Below are 6,804 nucleotides of genomic sequence, written 5' to 3' on the forward strand. Positions count from 1 at the left end.
GGCTAAGACTCACTCCTTTCCCCTAGTAATAGGTCTGTCTATGTAGAAACTGCCTGATTTCAACACAAGGAAAGAGGGCAAGCACCACAGGAGAGCCATCATCGCCAGCATTCTGCACTAAGTGGATGGCTTGCATATATTGTTCACTTAACGTGATCATCTCCCTTGTTTGAAAAAGAAGAGAAATAGAGGCAAAACTCATGATACAGGTTCAAAAATATGCAGAAAATCTTTCAACAAATTCAATGTAAAACATTCAAGATGTTTAAAAGTGTGTGGTTTTTTTTTTCAAGGGAAAAATATGGTGGATTTAAATGTAATCCATATCTGTCAAACTAAACTTCTCTGTCAGAAGCCTGGAATGGCTGAAACTATTCTTGTTTTCCTAGAATTCTCTCTCTCTCTCTCTCTCTCTCTCTCTCTCTCTCTCTCTCTCTCTGTCTCTCTCTGCCTCTCTTTGTGTGTGTCTCCCTGTCCCTGTCTCTGTGTCTATCTGTCTCCCTCCTCTCTCTCTCTCTCTCTCTCTCTCTCTCTCTCTCTCTCTCTCTCTGTGTGTGTGTGTGTGTGTCTGACATCTGTCTCTCTCTTTTTGTCTCTCTGTCGCTCTCTGCTTCTCTGTCTCTGTGTGTATATGTGTATGTGTGTATGTCTCTGTCTCTTTCTGTGTATGTGTGTCTCTCTGTCTCTGCTCTGACTCTCTCTCTCTCTGTCTCTCTCTCTGTTACTTTCTCCCCCTCATTTTCTCCTCCTCCTCCTCCTCCTCCTCCTCCTCCTCTTCTTCTTCTTCTTCTTCTTCTTCTTCTTCTCTCTCTCTCTCTCTCTCTCTCTCTCTCTCTCTCTCTCTCTCTCTCTCTCTCTTGTGTGAGTGTGTATGTGTGTGTATGTGTGTATACCTGGCAGCTACAATGAAATAAAAATTGTAAAAGTAGAATCTGTCCTTTCTTATTTATAATTAAAAATATTTTAAAAGTATTTGGGGACCCCTTGTGCTGGTGTCTATAAACCCACAGCAAGGAATGTTGCTTGAGTAGCTCTAAACAGAGCATTCTTTTTTCTTCTAAATTTATGGAAGAACTTTAAAGGCATTTTGTGTACAAGCTGTAATTATGCAGTCTGTGCTTTAACTCATTGGGAATTTGGGCTGAGTATGGACTACATAGTTATACATTCAAGGTTCAATTTGCTTTGGTATATTTTTCCCAAAGATTACCTCATTTTTTATATGGTATCATAGTGTCTCTATAAACTTGCCATTTTATCACCAACATCTGAAATCTCATGCAATGAGTAGTGGCCACTTGTGGGGGTTGGGTGAAAGTGTCAGCTCTTGCATCACTTTCATTGACTATGATCTTTTTGTTGGGGGAGTTCAAGTTTTTACAGCCTGCTCTTTTCCAGAGTTATGCAACAAGACTCACAAAGTCTCTGGACATGAGGCTCTCTACCATACTCACCAGAGAACCTTGAAGAGACTCTCCCTTGGGCCATCATGGATGCTTTCTGCAGCTTCCATTAGGATAGGACTGGCTTCCCACTTTACATTGTCCCCTAGCTCATGGATGCTCTAAAATGTCCATGACTACTTTAAATGGAAAGCAATGAATCACAGAAAAGAAAAGAAAATTACTAGGGGCTGTAGCAATCTGGGATTGACCATTTTGGATCTTTATTGTATATCCCTATACAATAAGACAAAATCCTCTGAGGTTGAACTTAAGTAAAGTCTTATATGCTTCATCAACATTCTCGTTGCTTTAAGTTCTCGACCCAGTGCAGAGCACAGTGTCTTGGGCTTTGTTGTTTTTTTTTAAACCACATTATCACAAGAAATATTAATAATATTCAATTACAACTATCATGTATCAGAACTTAGCAGATTAAAAACTAACAGAGCAGTGATTGCGGTGACACTCTGAAATGCCATCTGAGTGGGGTAGCTGTCACTGTGGCACATCATAGGCTGAGACTGGGTCTGTCAGGTCAGTTGACTTGCCCTAGCACTTAGCAAGGGATGGCTTGTTGCAGATCCCAGAGTCCCTGTTCCTTACCACCATAAGTGCAGTAAATGGCTTAGAGGTTAAGTGTTCATAAGACTGCATTCAGCTTTCCTTCTTTCCTGTCAAATAGTGAGAGAAAGACGTGATCAACCTGTCAGGAAATATGCTGCACATAAGGTTGGCACTTCTGTGTATAATCTTCCATCTTCCTTCCCTACAACTAACTCGAATGGGCAGACAAAAGAGACAGGAATCAAAACAACATTTTTTTCCCCAATATGTCCCAATGGAAGGTTCCATGGAAGCTTGTGAAGTAGATGGTCCAAAGTAAACATCAAGAAATTTGATTTTAAAGATTAAACAGCAGATGCAACTAAACAACACTGAGAAGCTAGGATAGAAGCTTCCAGAAGTTTAGATTTGTTCATCCACAAGCCTGAGCAGCCAGGGTTTCTCCAAGCAAGCCTGTTCCACAGGGAAGTGAATACTTGGGAAACCAGGAAGAGAGGCAGGAATGGAGAGTTCTAATACCCCAACGACTGCAGCAAATTTACTTCGCTTGTTTGACTGCTCAGCTGATCATCCTGCAGGAGCCAGCTCGTCTCCCTTTGAATTACAAAGCTTAGGATTCAGTTCACTTCTGGGACAGTTCTCTCACATTCATAAACATCCCCTTCAGTTGATAAATAGGTAGGTAGTTAAACTTCCTACCGAAAAAGTATATTTATACCTATAGACTGGTGCAGCTCTAAGGCTTAGTCAGAGAAACCTCTTTTGGCAGTGGGCAATGGTTAAAGCATTGTTAAAGTATAAGACTCAAATGGTGCATCTCTATCACCCATTCTGTGACCCAGGGAACATCGCAGAAGAAGATGTAGTAGCACTATAAGAGCCCGAGGATAGTGTGTAGTTTTATAAAATGTTATCCTCTAGATATGACGTCACCAATGTGATTGAAAACACACTGCAGCTGTGACCATCTGCATAGAACCTGAACTCATGACAAAGGACTGAAAGTCAGGGGGAACTGGTTGGGAAGAAAAAGGAGTCAATGGGAGTTGGAGGGAGACAAGAGAAGGCAATTGGGGCAAAAGTACAATCAAAACAATATTGTTTACCAGGAAGAAACTGTCGAAATGAACCTAGTTTTTTTTAAAAGCCTGGGTTCTAGCTTGATGTTGACTTAAGTACACATGATATGCATGTGCCTTCCAAATCCACTTGCCCCATAAGCATCAGCTGTTAAACAAATGAGCTGTGATTAAGTCATTTGATGATGATGATGATGGTGATAGCCCTGCCACATGCTGCCTTCTTCTGTGGACATTAACAGTTGGAGCACTCTGTAACAAAATCAAACCCAGCCTTGAAGAATGTTCACGCTAAATCCGAGGACTGTTGGCCATACAAGAGATCTCAGGCTTGTTCTGGTTCCTGATGTCTGCCTTGGGTCCCTTACTGTGCGCCATTGAGCATCCGTTTCTCAGAGTCTTGATGAAGAAGTGGGGAATTCATTCTCAGAATGGCGTCTATGCAATTCAGGGCAAAGACATGAAAGCAGAGCGAGGGTGTTTTAGTGCAGCCCCCTGGGTACCACACACCTCCACAGTTCCTAACACGCTCTTACTGACCCACCAGTTAATATCTCTCAGCAAACAAGCAGGAATCCTTCCAGAAGGCAGGCAGACTGAGGGCCAAGGATTAAGAAGGCATGCAAGCAGATACACTGTTAAAAGTCCCAGGGCACAAGCATCAAGAAGTTATCCTTCTCCAACAGCAGTCCGTGTGAGGGACATTTCCCTGTCTCTGCTTCCTGTTCTCCTGCTGCGCAAGGACTGCTGCTGAATTGCTCAGACCACTGGAAATAGTGTTTAGAAACCAATGAAAATCTAAGCGCTGCCCATGTTGTGGAGAAACGCTTGCATAGCTCACAGTCAGTCCTAGGTCCTGCTCTGAGACAGTCTTGAAGTAGAGCTATTTCATCTTTACAGAAATCCTGGAAGATTTTTCCTGAAAGTTTTGATTCATGGAACCTGGGTCAAGGCCTAAGTCTCCCAGGTAATAAGTAGTCTCCTGTCTTTAGCTCAACTAATTATGACCTCTGACAAAAGTTTCATCTCTCAAAATTCTATTGTTCAGAAGCAAAAGGTCAAGATATCCACACAGTCATGTTTCCTTTCTAAGGCCAGGAGAAAAAAATCCTTCCTTGTCCATCCTGGCACCTGGTGGCCCTGGGCATTCCTTGCCCATCCTAGTGCCTGGTGGCCCTGGGCATTCCTTGCTTATCCTGGTACCTGGTGGCCCTGGGCATTCTTTGTCCATCCTAGTGTCTGGTGGTCCTGGGCATTCCTTGCCCATCCTAGTGTCTGGTTGTCCTGGGCATTCCTTGCCTATCCTGGCACCTGGTGACCCTGGACATTCCTTGGGCTGTAGCAGCATTACTCTGATCTCTGTCTCCTCCTCCTCCTCCTCCACACACTTTCATTCCTGTGTCTAGACCTCTCCTTATGTCTCTCACAAGAGCAGGGGTCCCCAGATCCAGGACCTGCCTTAGTAATCCAAGATGATATCATCTCAGATCTCAGCTTTACATGACTATACCTGCAGACTCCTTCTCAAGTTGCAGGGATTAGGAGGCACAGGTAACTTTGGGTGCCACAATTCCACCATCCCTTACATCTTAGCAGATAGGATCTAACTCAAGCAGCCCATCTCCAATGCATTAAGCAATTACATGGACAACTGTGTTGCCCTGCAGCCTCTAAATTATGTATTTCACAAATCGGCACAGACCTGGAGGGCTCTTTTATTTTTCCTGTGCTGACAATGTATTCATGTTCTACAAAAGCTGCACATAAAGTTTAGACTGTCCCCAATATCCCCCATCAGAGGAGAATACAACAACAAATTAGCTTTCAAAGAGGACTGGGTTAAGCCCCATGAACGTTGGAGGTGTATGTATTTTCAGAACTCCACGAACAAATACAAAACGGTGTTGTTTCAAAACCACAACTGACAAAAGCCAACACTGAAGAAGAATTACAGACTATGCTGCGAAATCCCAACCTAAAGGGGCAGAAGTCCAAAGAACAGTCACGGGGTCATTACTCAAGTGCCAGCCAAGGTGGGTTTCCTTCCACCATGCTTTGGCGGTGAAGGAAAGCAGACCCTTCGGTGAAGCCTGCCACTTCTGTGTAGAAACTGAAAAGCTGAGGACAATCAAGATTGTCACCAAAGCAGGGAACTTCATTTCCTCTGAAGTCGTGATGAGCTCCGGCGAAGCATTCTCTCTCTCAGATATGATGTGAAACAGCTGAAAAATAAACACGAGACAGGGAGAGTTGAGGACAGAGGGCTGTCAGAGCTCCAAGTGCAGTTTGGAATAATTGAAAAGGCGGCAAACAATGCCAGAGGCCAGAGGAACAAAGGGGAAATCCTTAACTTGGTTTGTTCTCATCAAATACCGTAGAAAAAGAATCTGTGCTTAGGCAGCTATTCCTCGGGCCAACTTCTGCGCAGCACTCACTTCTCTTCTCTGTTTGGGCTTGGCAGTTGCAAGCTGTCATTAAAAGGCTTTAAATGGTAGATGGAGTCAAGCCGGTTTGCAGGCTAAAGCCAGTGAGAGCCTCCAGGCAGAGTCTGTAAACCTTACTTACCTGAGCCTGGCCAGGTGGACTTTTCCATTTGTGGTTGTTACATCGTCTTGGTGTCCGACCCTTGTGGAAAGCAGACCCCGTTAGCAGACTTCTAAGTCTTTAGCAACCATAATTAGTCAAGAACATGAGGTGGAGCAGAGGCGGTGCTGATAGAAAACAACAGATTGTTAGAAAAATCAAACAAGTAACAATCATACAATTCCAACATCCAGAGTGGTCCAAGAACCATCCAGGCACTCAACCACTCAGCGAAGAAGCAGGGCATGGGCAAGTGATAGGGAAGGTTGTGGACATCCACATCACCGAGGCTTGACTGGGTGAGCAAGCACATATGACAAGCCCCAGTGTCCCACAAGCTACCCTGAGGCTTACCAACAGCACCATCCCTGGAGCCTGTATTATAATGAGGTCTTTCTGATAATGTCTTCTTTTGGATGGCATCCAAGAAGGGCACGTGCCTTGTGGAATTCTATACTGCCACCAGCCAGGCGGCAGAGGAATTCCAGAATCATGATACTATTACTGATGTAGGCTAAAGGTTATCTGCTGCCTGTTCCCGAAGAGCCTTGTATACTGAGAGAAGGGCACCTCATTAGGATTGAACAACAAGGGCCAGGTTCCCTTTACTGGATGAGATTTGCGTGTCTTATAGACTCTGGAAGACCTGAAAAGCCACTTCTTTTGGCTTCTGCTCAGGAAAGAGTGTATGAGAATCTGACGTGGCAGCAGGGACAGCTGAAGCCCGGAGTCAGACCTCATCTTTTTACTATTTATGGATGCTCTAGGGGAAATGGCCAGAGAGCTCTTTATAGCTCTCATAATTAATCCTGAAACGCTGGTTGTCACTCTCGTGGAGGAACATATGGATTGCAAATGGTTTGATTGTTGTTATTTTAAGAAAAAAAACTAATATGAGGGAATTTTTAGGAGGAAAAGCTAATACATTTTGATAGAAGTTGTGGTGTGACAGTGGAGTGGTGTGAGTGGGGAGAGAGCATGTAATATTTCCTTTCCTTCCTTCCATTATGTGAAGAACTAACTAAGAATTAATTAAGGAGATGACATTTAAAGCAGAGAGGTGAGGCCAATCTCTTTCTCTCTTTCTCTCTCTCTCTCTTTCTCTCTCTCTCTCTCTCTTTCTCTCTCTCTCT

General features: G+C 43.8%; 1 long non-coding RNA gene across 1 annotated transcript; it reads right to left on the reverse strand.

Moving 5' to 3' along the window:
- Nucleotides 1–1,645: 1,645 nt before the first annotated feature.
- Nucleotides 1,646–6,380, reverse strand: LOC110284407. The gene is made up of 4 exons (XR_002376928.1): nucleotides 6,026–6,380; nucleotides 5,654–5,799; nucleotides 5,106–5,310; nucleotides 1,646–3,526 (listed from the first exon to the last, which is right to left on the reverse strand). It is a non-coding gene; the product is annotated as an uncharacterized LOC110284407 (long non-coding RNA).
- Nucleotides 6,381–6,804: the final 424 nt, after the last annotated feature.

The sequence above is a fragment of the Mus caroli genome, chromosome 17 (genome assembly GCF_900094665.2).
Source record: "Mus caroli chromosome 17, CAROLI_EIJ_v1.1, whole genome shotgun sequence".
NCBI classification, from domain to species: domain Eukaryota; kingdom Metazoa; phylum Chordata; class Mammalia; order Rodentia; family Muridae; genus Mus; species Mus caroli.